Source organism: Mastomys coucha, unplaced genomic scaffold (genome assembly GCF_008632895.1).
Source record: "Mastomys coucha isolate ucsf_1 unplaced genomic scaffold, UCSF_Mcou_1 pScaffold18, whole genome shotgun sequence".
Lineage (NCBI taxonomy): Eukaryota > Metazoa > Chordata > Mammalia > Rodentia > Muridae > Mastomys > Mastomys coucha.
The window spans coordinates 100,033,130-100,046,772 of NW_022196900.1; positions in this window are offsets into that span (position 1 = coordinate 100,033,130).

A 13,643-nucleotide genomic window follows, 5' to 3' on the forward strand; every position below is an offset into this window, starting at 1 on the left:
CAGATGGCTTTGAGATGTAGACGAAAAGCAAAGGCTGAGAACAATGTTGACACTAACATCTGTTGGACCCACAGGAGGAGGAAGCTAAGGGTGCTGCAGTTTTGGAACATGTACCACAACTTTTGGTATGTATAGGCTGGAACTGAAGATCATGTCTGCTCACCCCAGGACTGGAGGACCTTCCGAGATCAGAGGTGAGACAGCCCTTGAAGATATCAGCAGACCTTTTCCTCAAGTTACACGAATTCAATGGATACCATTCTTACTTGTTGCAGTGGGCCAAGCTGAGGAAGAGTTTCTTGCAGCTCTACTGCAGGAAGATGCAGACTTGGATACTGTCTGGTCTATACCATCATAGGGATCCTGAAATTATTTGAGCCAAACTGTATCCAGGAGCTGCAATTGAATTAGTGCTGGCAACTGGGAGCCCTGGCATGGTTTGCACCTTACTGGGCCAGATGAGAAAGCTTCAAAAATTGTTTATGGTAGTAGTCTATGAGAACACAAACTGTTGGAAAGACCTTTCCTGAGTTGACGTATGTCAACAAGTTCATTCTCAGTTCTCCAAACTCAGCTGTCTCCAGCATCTCTGCATGAATCAGGTCTACTTTCCCTCTGGCCAGAAGCAACATTTGGTCAGGTAAGGAAGGGTGGAGAGCTCTTTCAGCAAACCTTCCTCTGTTACATTAGAGAGCAGTGGACAGCTGATGTTGGCCAGTCACTGTGGATTTAACAGTGAGAGAGGCATCAGCATATTTTAAGCAAATCTTATTTCCACTCTCCCTGAATCAAGGTCTCAGATGACCACGCAGGAAGCAGAGAGCTGAAAAGAGGAGTTCCAGAGCTACCATACTAGAAGGCCTGGTGGGTGGGCCAGAGGTAGAGAGGGTAGGTTGTGATTTCCTCTATAGGAAGTGTGTTTGAGCTAAGGGTCAAGAACAGAAAAGAGAAGGGTACCCAGAAAGGAGCTAGTACTCACACCCACGGTTACCAGGGCAGCAGCTATATCTGCCTCTAATTCCTCAAGTATGAAAGCTCACTTGAGCCCAGGACTGAACAGGTGGGAAGTGAGTGACAGGAGTTGAGAGTGAGGGGCAGAGTACAAAACACTGTGAACAGGGACAGTGCTGTTCTAGGAGGTAGGGAGTCAGTGGGTCCCACAGTTGGCACACCATGACAGATCTTGGCTCAATTGGTCCATCTTGTGTGTTCCTTTGGCCTGATGTGAACAGCACCATGGCTTTCTACACATCAGAGGCATTTGTGGAGTGATGGACAGGCAGAACCAGTCTCACAGTGGTAGCCAGCAATGGAGGAATGGCAGGGGTTGGCAGTCCAGGATACCTAGACTGTGAGGGACCATTGCCCATTGTGATGGTCAACTTTGATAACTTGACAAGACCTAGAATCATCAGAAATCACATTTGGAGTTTATTCTGTGAAACTGTTGTCAGAGTTTAGCTGAGGAGGAGAGACTCATCCCAACCCTGGCCGGCACCATCCCGTGGCTTGGGGCCCGGAGTCAATAAAAGGAGAAAAGTGAGTAGTGCACTTGTATTCATTTTTCTCTGTTTCCTGACTGACACTGTGAGCCTCAGACTCTGGCTTCTATGGCTTCCTCTCCATGCACTGTATCATCTCCAACTGTAACCTAGATAAACTGGTATTTATGAAGTTGTGGGTTTTCAGTATCTCAGTCCCTTGAGATCACTGTCTAAGTGAGTCCCTCAGCCTGGCTATCACACTCCTCTGTGACCTTCCACTGGGACAATAAAAAATGTATAGATGTGAGCTCCATACAGATGTTTCTTCTTTTGTGGAAAGGGCGTGGGAGTGTGGTACTGGCCTTGCATTCAAGATCCTTCTACTTCAGCCTCTTGAGTTCTAGGACTACACATGTAACACCAGTCTCAGTTCTAACTGGGTTTGTATCTTACCTTTTTGAGATAAAACTTCAAGCTCAGACTGGCCTCCACTGTATAGCAAAACTTAGTATGAACTCCTAATTCTTCAACCTCAGATCCCCAAGTCTTGTAATTACAGATTTGCCAAACCAGTCCTGGCCAGATGTTTTCTCTTTCACAGCCACTATCAACAATTATCCTAAAGATGGACAACCAAGAACATTGGGGGCCTTGAGTATGGACGTAGCCACTCAGTCTACAGTGTGGCTGGGGTCTGAAACTTAACACAATCAAAATGGGAGTGTCTAAAGTGACATCTTGGGCCAGTGAGATGGCTCAGGGGATAAAGGCATGTCCTGCCAAGCCCAGTGACCTGGAACCTACAACGTGAAAGTGAGAGAACAGACTCTGGCAAGTTGTCCTATGACTTCTACATCTGTCATATTGATTGTGTTTGAATGTGTAAGTGTGCATGTGTGCATGAACATGTACACAAATACACACATGAATATTGAAACTCTTAAAACCACCAACCTATGCTTACCTAAGACCAGAACATTCATGGCTTTGAGTTTCCCTATGCTAACACTTCATTCTCCTCTTATGCCCAAATCTAAACAATAATCCCCATGATACTATACTAACTAATACAAATTTTTAATTTGGTGGCCAGGTAGATGGCTCAGCAGATAAAGGGGCTTGGTACCAAGTCCAAAGACCTAAATATGATTACTGGAACCCACAAGGTATATGGGGGGGGAACCAAATTCCACAAATCGTCCTCTGACCTCCACACACTTCTCACCCCAAATACGTAGTTAGAGTTTTTTCTACATGAATATATGTATAGGTGATGATTTGTTCAGAAGCCAATGAGATGTTTCAAACAGAAAAGAATTTCATGCATGTAATGAGAGACTAGTAGCTTTTCCAGGAGAGAAAAAAATGCTTAGGTGATTATGTTCTTAAGAGTTCAGAATGGGGTTGGAGAGATGGCTCAGCGGTTAAGAGCACCAACTGCTCTTCTGAAGGTCCTGAGTTGAAATCCCAGCAACCACATGGTGGCTCACAACCACCTGTAATGAGATCTGATGCCCTCTTCTGGAGTGTCTGAAGACAGCTACAATATACTTAACATGTAATAAATAAATAAATCTTAAAAATAAAAAGAGTTGAGGATGCAGCTTTCCGCTATACAGAAGAGATTACCTCACAGGTATCTTGCTCCTCCGGCTTTTGCAATCCTGCATGTTCCTTGAGCCTTAAGTGTGGAGGTTGTGTCATATATGTGTGTGTGTGTGTGTGTGTGTGTGTGTGTGTGTGTGTGCGTGCGTGTGTATGTGTGTGTATGTGTATATATGTGTGTGTGTGTGTATGTGTGTGTGCATGTGTGTGTGTGCGTGTGTGTGTGTATGTGTATATATGTGTGTGTATGTGTGTGTGTGTATGTGTATATGTGTGTGTGTGTGTATGTGAATATATGTATGTGTGTGTATGTGTATGTGTATATATGTGTGTGTGTATGTGTATATATGTGTGTGTGTGTGTATATATGTGTGTGTGTGTGTGTGTGTGTGTATATGTGTGTGTGTGTGTATGTGTGTATATATATGCATTAGTTGTGGACAGGCTCCCTGTGGTCAGTTGTTCCTGCATTTTGACTATGTGGATTTCTCTTACTGAGACAGGGTCCCACAGAGCCCAGGCTGGACACGCTGTGGTTGTGTTGCTGAGGATGACCTGAAACTTCTGACCCTTCTGTCTATCTGTTCACTTCTAAGGCCACATGCCAGAATAACCACACCCAGTCCCACTGTTTGTTTTGTTTGTTTTTGTTAGTATTGTCATCATAGATTTCTGCTTCTGCTGCTTCTCCCCCTCCTTCCCCTCTTCCCCACCTCTCTTCTTCCTTCTTCTTTTCTTTTTGTATTTTCCAAAAACAAAGGCTTAATAGGCTGGGTGTGGTGGGGCATGCCTTTAATCCCAGCATTTGGGAGGCAGAGGCAGGCAGATTTCGGAGTTTGAGGCCAGCCTGGTCTACAGAGTGAGCTCCAGGACAGCCAGGGCTACACAGAGAAACCCTGTCTCGAAAAAACAAAAAAAAAAAAAAAAAAAAAAAAAAAAAAAAAAAAAAAAAAAAGGCTTAATAGTTTTAAGAACATTCCTCAACTCAGGCATGTTTTGTGTCTTACCTGGAGGCTGGCTGAGAGCAGACTGGGTAGTAATGTTCCCTGGAGGGCACCGAGTAACTGCATGTGGGCCAGATGGCAGGGTACTTGGACCTAAAGGGAATGATTGTGACCCCGAACTGTAGCTGCTTTCATTGACTCCCTTGAGACTATAAAGGACCTGTGGAGTCAGCTTCCCTAATCAACTACTGGTCTAGGGTTGACTAGTCAGATTCATGGATTGTCACTCAGCTCATCCTTACAGAGACCTGGTTAGTTCAGGGAACAGATGGCATCTAATGCTTTTTGCAAACCTCATTCATTCCCTGTGTTTACTCTTCTTTCCTTTTGACTCAGCCCCTTCCTTCCTTTCTTCCTTTCTTCCTTCCTTCCTTCCTTCTTTCCTTCCTTCCTTCCTTTCTCCTTCCTTCCTCCCTTCCTCCCTCCCTCCTCTCCTTCCTATTCTTTCACTCTTTCCCTCCCTCTCTCCCTCCCTCCCTCTGTCCTCTCCTTCCTATTCTTTCACTCTTTCCCCCCTCTCTCCCTCCCTCCCTCCCTCCTCTCCTTCCTTCCTTCCTTCCTTCCTTCCTTCCTTCCTTCCTTCCTTCCTTCCTTCCATTCTTTCACTCTTTCCCTCCCTTCCTCCCTCCCTCTTTTCCTTTTGTTTTTTGTTTGTTTGTTTGTTTTGAGACAGGGTTTCTCTGTTGTGTAATCCTGGCCATCCTGGAACTTGCTGGCCTCAAACTGAGAGATCTGTCTGCCCCTGCCTCCTGAGTACTAAGATTTCCAAACAGTTCCATCAACTGTGCACCAAGCATTCAAATACGAGCCTGTGAGGGCTGTTCTCATTCAAATCACCATACAATGGACAGGCATTTTTCTTTTCTTTTCTTTCTTTTTTCTTTTTTTGTTTTGTTTTTTGAGACAGGGTTTCTCCATATAGCCCTGACTGTCCTGGAACTCTGTAGATCAGGCTGGCCTCAAACTCAGAAATCTGCCTGCCTCTGTCTACCAAGTGCTGGGATTAAAGGCGTGCGCCACCACCGCCTGGCTGGACAGGCATTTTTCAAATCTTCAACTTCTCACAGTGTTGTTGGAGCAAAGGTTTCCTCTTCTGGGCCCACTCCTTCTTTCAACCTTGGTCTGGATCCAGGAAGTAATTGAAGGTTGCCTATCACCTTCTTAGGCTGGTTAACCCAAGATGTGGCATGGACCTTGGCTAGTTCAGTCTTCCTTGTGTCCAGTGTAGAGAAAACCCATCCTTTGTCACAGTTCATATATTACAGATTTCACAGTGAGTGTTCCAAAAACTCATAGTTTCCATCTGCTTCAGGTGAAACAGAAAGAGATATCAGACAGTAGGACAAGACCAGTGTATAGTCATGCACATCAGGATGGGCTCTTTGCCTGAGCCTCAGCTGTAGCCCTCTCACCCCCATTTCTTTCCCCCTGAGCTCATCCTGATCTTGCTTCTAGTGCATGAGGGAAGATACAGGCATAGACTCAATGCATGTAGGCTGTATCTGCTCTAAGCTTTTCTCCATACCCAGTTGTCCCTTTTCAGATGACTCAGCATTGGCCTCTGAAGTCCTCTAAGCTAGTGCCATCAGAAGCCTCTGACCTATCTTGGATTTTTCTTGACCCCAGGGGTGTCTTCCCTTCATAATATGGACCTCCCTCCCATAGTACTTGGTTGTTACTCCCTTAGAAAGAACCTCTGGGTAGTCATCACAACACTACACCTGGCATAGCTGGTAAGGGTACCACTTCCTGTGGGGGTAGTCAGCACTACTAGGGGAGGGGAGGGGGGCAGGCTCCCATCATCTCCTGTAGTGTGTTAATTTAACTGCCAGAGACGGAGTCCCTGAACAGTGGTGGAAAGAGCTCCTTTAGCAGGTCCTGCAGAATGGAAACGGCCAAGGCCTGGCTCCTCAGCTTTTCACTGCCAGTTGCAGGAGTGTGGGTAGGGCCAGGATGTTCATCCTGATACATCTTAAGGCAGAAGGATTCTGGAGTGGGATTCTGAAAAGACAACCAGTTCAGGCTAAGATTCAGGAGCCCTTCTCTCTCATCACAGGATAACATTAGGGCCAGAGTCTCTTTTGTGACATCGGAGGAGACCTCAGGAGATCCCATTCCAGTCAGTCTTTAATGACACCAAAGCCGTGGTATCCTCCTAGGCAGCATGGTGAACTCAAAATCTCTCCTGCGAGCTTTTCATCACCCTTATTCCACCCTATCCCAATCTCTGCTCCTCTCAAGCGGGAGACAGGAGACAATGCTGAGCCTGTGAGCTTTACATCACCCTTATTCCACCCGATCCCGATCTCTGCTCCTCTCAAGCGGGAGACAGGAGACAATGCTGAGCCCCATCCTTTAAGGGGAATCATCTCTGATCATCTCTCACCCCCCTCTAAGGAAGGCAAAAGGTAGGTCATACATTCAGCCTGCTTGCACTCTCTAGTCAACTAATGGGACTGGCTGAGAACAGCTGAGCAGAATCTGTGACATGGGTGAACGTATTAATAAAATTGTCCCCTTGAGTAAAGGTGCCCACAGAGGCTAGAAGACAGAGTTGGATCCCCTGAGACTGGAGTTACGTGTGGGGCTGAGAGCTGCTCAGTGTGAGTGCTGGGAACCGAACTCCGATCACCTGAACGAGAAGCACCAACAGGCCGTGAGTTGCTGAGCTGTCTCGCCAGCTCCTGGTGCCCAGTTACCTTTACTTTCAAAAGCTGTAGAATCTGCCAGGCTGATGTTTAACTGCATTGCAGCATTGAAGAGACTGAGATAGGAGGATTGTTAATTTGATACCAGTCTGAGGACACAGCAAGGCACTATCTAATCCAAGCACAGGAGTGTGACTCCAGCTGGATGGCAGTTTAGTGTTTTTACATTTATTTACTCCTGTTTGTATGTGTGTGTGTGTGTGTGTGTGTGTGTGTGTATGTACTTAATATAACAAAGAAAGCCTTTTAATGTTGCTCAGAGGCAAAGCAGTATATATGTGTTGGCATTTTCATGCCCACAGCATGCATGTGGAGGACAGAGGATAACTTGCAAGGGGTAGAGGGAAACGCTACTATTTATTTATTTATTTATTTATTTATTCACTTTACAACCCAATAACAACCATTTCTCTCCTCCCAGGACCTCCTCACGCAAATCCTCCCCCTATTCTGCCTTCCCCTTCTCTTTTGAGAAGGGAAAGCTCTCTCTGGGTGTCACCTCCTACATTAACAACCCCCCCCCCCACACACACACATCAAGTTAATGCAGGACTAGGCACATCCTCTCCCCCTGAGGCCAGACGAAGCGGTCCATTTAGGGCCCTTTAGCCACCTTCCCTGGCTTCTCACAACCTTCTGACCTCCCCATCTGTAGTACTAGGATTGCATTTTGAACTACCACGTCTAACTAGAGGGCTGTATTTTAAAAGCACCTGCATACAGGGCTGTAGAGATGGTTCAATGTTTAAAAACACTTGCTGCTCTTGCAGAGGACCCAAGTTCCATTTCCAGTACCCACATGACAGCTTATAATCACATGCAACTCCATGCTGCCCTTTTCTGACCTCCAGAGTCACAAGGCACACTTTCATACGTATTTTAAGAAAACAAATCCCTTCAGACATGGCAGTCCAGGCCTGTAATCCTCAGTATAGTATGTATGGATGCAGTCCCACCCCCTGCAAAAAAGCCACCCCTTGGGCTGGAGAGATGGCTCAGCGGGTAAGAGGTCTACTCTTCCAGAGGTCCTAAGTTCGGATCCCAGCAACCACATGGTGGCTCACAACCACCCGTAATGAGATCTGACCCCCTCTTCTGGTGTGTCTGAAGACAGCTACAGTGTACTTATAATAATAAATAAATCTTTGGGCCTGAGTCAGCAGGGACTGAGCAAGTGGAGTTGATCAAAGTGAGCAGAGGTCCTAAAATTCAATTCCCAACAACCACATGAAGGCTCATAACCATCTGTACAGCTATGGTGTACTCACATACATAAAATAAATAAATAAATCTTTAAAAAAAGTCACCCCTCCCAAGATAAACCTGATCTAACAGCCCTTTCTCACTTGACAACAACAAATATAACCTCCCTTTTAAAGAAATTGTAGCGTGGGGTAGGTCCGGGGTGGAGACAGGCCTCAGCACTTAAGAATGTTTGCTGTTCTCTCAGAAGACCCATATCAGGCAGCTCACAGCGCCTGTAACTCCAGTTACAGGGCATCTGACTTCTAACCTCCGTAGACCCCTGTATACCACATAGCATACACTCACACACATATACATGTAAACAACAATACAAATTAAGACTGTGGTTCCAGGGCTGGAGGGATGGCAAAGTGATTAAGAGCATTGACAGCTTTTCTAGAGGTCCTGAGTTCAATTCCCAGCAACCACATGGTGACTCACAACCATCTGTAATGGGCATCTGATGCCACTTTCTGGTGTGTCTGAAGACAGTGACAGTATACTCACATACATGAAATAAATAAATCTTAAAACAAAAATAATCCAGCCTTCTGTCCCGTGTTCAGGTGGTGGAGGCCAGAGGACCGTGAGTTCAAGTTCATCTTAGCTACATATGCTGTTAGAAGTCAGCCCGAGCTATAGGAGACCTCTTTTCTTTTCTTTTCTTTTTAAAGATTTATTTTATTTATTTTATGTGTATGAGTACACTGTAGCTGTACAGATGGCCATGAATCATCATGTGTGTGGCTGCTGTTGAACTCAGGACCTCTGCCGGCCCCACTTGCTCCGGCCCGTTCGCTCTGGTGTAATTCACTGCAGCTGTCTTCAGACGCACCAGAAGAGGGCATCAGATCTCATTACAGGTGGTTGTGAGCCACCATGTGGTTGCTGGGATCCGAACTCAGGACCTTCGGAAGAGCAGTCAGTGGTCTTACCCGCTGAGCCATCTCTCCAGTCACTTTTCTCTTCTCTTTTCTTTTCTTTTCTTTTCTTTTGTTTTTTTTTTTTTTTGCCAAAGGACATACTTTATTAGCTCCTGAGCTCTATTTCTCCTTCTCCTGTACAGCTTTGGTTCCACGTAGACGTCCAGACCGGTGGGCAGCAATGAGACCCACTTTGCGCGCAGCAGGAGCATCTCTTCTGATAGTGGAGGGTTTGCCAATGTGCTGGTGGTTACCACCTCCAAAGGGGTGCTCCACAGGATTCATGGCCACACCCCGCACACGTGGCCAGCAGTTCCTCTTTGCCTTGTACTTGTGGTAGGCATGGCCAGCCTTTAAGATAGGCTTGTCAATTCTGCCCCCACCAGCCATGACACCAACCACAGCTCCGTTGGCAGAGGGAATGACTGTTTTGGACCGTGAAGGCAGCTTCACTCAGGTCTTCTTGGGAGGAGACCTATTTTCTAAATGTCAAAATCAAACACACTCATGCACATGTGCACTTGTGTGTGAGCATGAACACACACACACACACACACACACACACACACACACACACACACACATTCACTCACGAAAAATCCAGGGGTACTAAAACAGACTGAACCAAAGCATAATTCAAGATGATTGAGCAACTTAGTGTATAAGCTTAGTTATTGGGAGGCAGGGCAGGGGTGGTGACAGACATATCCCTGATTTCCAGCACTCAGGAGTCAGAGGCAAGAAGATTGGAAATTTTAGCCAATCAGTGCCAGGTCAGTTTAGGTAAGATAAAAAATCAAAACAAAACCCTTGTCTTTTTTTTTTTTTTTTTTTGGATTTTAGAGACAGGGTTTCTCTGTGTAGCCCTGGCTGCCCTGGACTCACTCTGTAGACCAGGCTGGCCTCAAACTCAGAAATTCACCCGCCTCTGCCCAAAACCCTTGTCTTAACAAAAACTCTTCAAATCCCATCAGGCACATCTTCAAGACTGGAGAGAGCAGCTTGGCCTACACAGTGATTTCTACATAATAAAATAAAATAAAACCTACAAATTAACAAACAGAAAACATGTGTGATGAATCAAAGGTTTGTTGAGAGCCCAAACCATTCTTCAATCTGTGTATGAAAAGGAACAGGAGCTAGTTTTCTTTGCCATCTTGGGTCTATGCTCCTAGTTGATATGTCTTAGCTTAGGTGAGATGGGGTGTTCCCAATGGAGGTGGGTGACTACCAGATCTGGACAATAAAGACCGGTTCCCAATCTAGCAGGAACAGGCTCTCAGACTTCCAGGTCTTTTTCTCTGGTCTTTTGAAAGCTTACAATGCTATCCACCCATTAGCCGCCTCAGCTTCTAAACACAAGCTGTCAGCAGACTGAATGTTTGAGTTTCCACCCAGATACTTGTTGATGAAAGGGGAGAGGGGTGCATAGTCTCTTCTATTTCCTGCTGAACTGGGGTGCGGTTGCCAGGGTCCAGGAAGGCTGGAATGCTGGTCAAGAGGCTGGGAAGATAGGGAGTCAGGCTTTCTTGAGAGGGCCAGACAATAATAATTTTTGAAAGTTTGGGTGTGTCCAAACTGACCAGCTTTTTATGAAGGAAAGAGATTGGATTGAGACTAAGATGAAGGGCAATGGACCGTTTTTTGGGATTATTCCACAATTTCATAGATTTACTTCCCTTCCATATTCTCTCTCTTACATTTATTTCATGGTGTGTGTGTATGTATGTGGGCACACCTGTGCCATGGCATACTTGTAGATGTCAGAGGACAACTTCTGCTTTGAGTCAGGGCCTTGCTGTATGTAGCCTAGGTTGGTTTGAAATTCATTATGTAGCCCAAGCTAGCCCACAAATTTATGGCAATTCCTATGCTTCAGGCTTCCAAAATGCTGGGACTACAAGAGTGAGCCTCAAAGCCCAGTTTATTTAGGGAGTTTTTTTTTTTTCCCTTTGAAAGAGGCTTTCAACATGTGACTCTGTTTAGTCTGAAACTATAGGCTGGTCTCAAACGCATAGTAATTGGCCTGCTCCTGCCTTTGGAGTATTGGGACTAAAGGTATACAGCACCATGACCTGCTTAATGGATTTTTAAAAACTAGTTTTACTCGCATATGTGTGCATGCTTGTCTGTCTGTCTGTATATATGTATATATGTATTTTATCATTACCTTTCAATGTAGTTCCAGTTGTCCTGGATTTTGCTTATGTAGACTAGGCTGTCCTGGAACTCACAGAGAGATCATTCTGCCTCTATCTCCTGAGTGCAGGATTTAAAGACCTGAGCCACTATGCCTGGCTAGGTTGTATTTTTATTATCATTATTATTATTGGTGGTGGTAGTAGTGCTATTTATCTATTGTGTGTGGTGGGGGTGCTCACATACCATGGTACACAGGTAAAGATCAGAGACAATATTGTGTGTGTGTCTGATTCTTTCCCCCCTTCCACCTTTACCTGTCTATATTAAAGGGATCCAGCTCAGACGGCTGCAGAGCCATCTCTCCAACCTAGATAGCAGGATATTAAGTGCCAGGCTAACCAAGAAACCTTAAGAGTGTGAAATAGAGCAGAGGGTGGGAGCTAGGTCAGGACTGGATGGCTTGCTGTCCGTGTGTGGGGCCCTGGGCTTCATCCATAGCCTGAGAGCATAAAGCTGGGCATTTCAGAGGTCCTGAGTGTCATTTACATTTTGGAATAATAATAACCTTAGCCCCTTTGGACTGTTGCCTCGTGCTCTTGATAATGATTCTTTTTTCTCCTGTCCTTTGGACTGAGCTAGAGCTAAGTGTGTACTACACCAGCCCCTGGGCAGCAGCTCTGTCCCCATCCCTCTTGTATCTTTTTAGTATTCTAAAACATGTGACTCTTTTTAGCCTGAAACCGTAGGCTGGTCTCAAATGCATAGTAATTGGCCTGCTCCTGCCTTTGGAGTATTGGGACTAAAGGTGTACAGCACCATGACCGCACCATGACCTGCTTAATGGATTTTTTTTAAAGAATTTATTTATATTTTTATGTGTATGAGTATACCATAGCTGTACAGATGGCTATAGTATTCTCAGTTGCCTAGGCTGCTGTGGACTTGGTCTCTGCTTCAAACAGATCTTGAATTTGCACTGTTCCTGCCTCAATTCAGGACCTCTGCTCACTCCAGCCACAAGATTTATTACTATATGTAAGTACACTGTAGCTGCCTTCAGACACAGATCTCATTACAGATGGTTGTGAGCCACCATGTGGTTGCTGGGATTTGAACTCAGGACCTTCAGAAGAGCAGTCAGTGCTCTTAACCTCTGAGCCATCTCTCCAGCCCCCTGCCTCAACTCAAGGATAAGGACAACAGAAGCAAGATAAGCAGCATGAGTATGAGAAAGGCCTGGTCTATATAGAAAATTCTAGGCCCACGAAGGTTGCAGGGTGTGATTTGTGTCTCATATATAAAGAAACCTGGGGGTGGTGCCTCAGCCTTCTCAGAAGATGCCGTAACACATGACTGGTAGAGCATCCAGCACAGCCCCTGATCCTGAACATATTTGTAATTTTGCCAATAATAATATCATCTTTTAAAAATGTCTATTTGTCAGGCACAGATTAAAACTCCTATCCTCACTGACTCATACTTAGAACTAGGTGGGTCACAAATGAATACAATTCCACCAGGTATGTTGGCTCACAACTGCGGTCAACCCAAGACGAAGGTGGAGATAGGAGATTGGCTAAGAGATGAAGTTCCAAATCAACCTTAGGTACAGGGCAAGATCCCATCTCTGGAATTTTAAGTCTCAAACCCTGAGACAAATGGCTGAGGTGCCTGTTTAACATATCGATGTGGACCTGGCCTCCATGTTTTCCCAATATCCCTCAGTCCAGACTTGTTACAGAGTATTACTTTCTACCCCGAATTCTCAAGCCCATGGCTTGGGTTGCCCTTCTCTATATAACCCAGCCATTTTGGTTACCTGCCCCCTTTTTACCTTTTGACCTCTTGGCCACAGCACCTGGGTCTCCTTCCCCCTCTTCTCCCCTCCCCTCGCCTTTCAATGGCGCAGGGGTTATGTCCACTCTGAAGTCCCCCAGCTATCGCTACCTATGCTGGCCATGCTTTCCTTTTCACCTAGGATAAACCTTCTCCTCCACCATACTTAGAAGCAGACATGTCCTTATTTTTTTCACTCACAAAAGAAATGCAAAACGAAGTGAATTAACAAGCAAATAAATAAATAAATAAATAAAACAAAACAAACTGAACGGAGTGAATTAACGCATCGGCTTTTGACTTTCAGGGTTTTTTTTTTTAAGAGCTTCATTTATTTATTATATGTAAGTACACTGGAGCTGTCTTCAGATTAAAGATGGTTGTGAGCCACCATGTGGTTGCTGGGATTTGAACTCAGGACCTTCGGAAGAGCAGTCAGTGCTCTTAACCGCTGAACCATTTCTCCAGCCCGTTTTTGTTTTTGTTTTTTTTGTTTTTTTAATTATTATTTTTTGAGTCAGAGTTTCACTATGTAGTCCTGGCTGTATCGGAACTCTACGTAGAGCAAGCTGCTCCGGAGATCACAGGGATAGCCTGAATCGGCCTCTGGAATTCTGGGATTAAAGGCGTGCACCGCTACTTACGGCTTTCGGGATTTTTTCTTCTCCCCCTTCTTCTCAGTGAACTTGGCTTTAC